The sequence below is a fragment of the Penaeus monodon genome, chromosome 21, assembly GCF_015228065.2.
Source record: "Penaeus monodon isolate SGIC_2016 chromosome 21, NSTDA_Pmon_1, whole genome shotgun sequence".
NCBI classification, from domain to species: domain Eukaryota; kingdom Metazoa; phylum Arthropoda; class Malacostraca; order Decapoda; family Penaeidae; genus Penaeus; species Penaeus monodon.
This window is the reverse complement of record NC_051406.1, coordinates 45,677,742-45,678,220: the sequence shown is the minus strand read 5'-3', so window position 1 is coordinate 45,678,220 and position 479 is coordinate 45,677,742.

Sequence of the window (479 nt, the reverse complement as noted above, 5' to 3'; positions counted from 1 at the left end):
CTTAGGGGCTTTGCCCCCCAAGCCCCAACCTATCGCTGTATTTTGAATACGCCGCTGATGGTTTTCAATAAATAAAAAATATACTGCATATGTGAATGCATATGCAACAGTTTTTTGTGATATTTCTCTAAACCACATAGCAATGAAAAAGGCGTATACCCACCAGAATACAAAATTTGACAACACATTAAAGATCCAGGATGACCGCGGTTGTGAGATTTGTTAGAAAGATGAGTCCCGATCATATTTGCACGATCGGTTTCCGACAGTTATGTTGTGTTGTCAAAACAGCGAACCCCAGTTGCTAAAGGCGGACCAGGAAAGGTGCGCCCCTCCCTGGCTGGTTCCTATAGGCAGGGGAGGCGCTGAGAGGTAAGAGCAGTTTTGAATCTGTGCCCTAAAGAAAAGTACTCGAGTAAACTGGGTTTCATTAATGCTTCTTCGCTGAATAAGCACTGAAACTGCGATGTTCCAGGGAG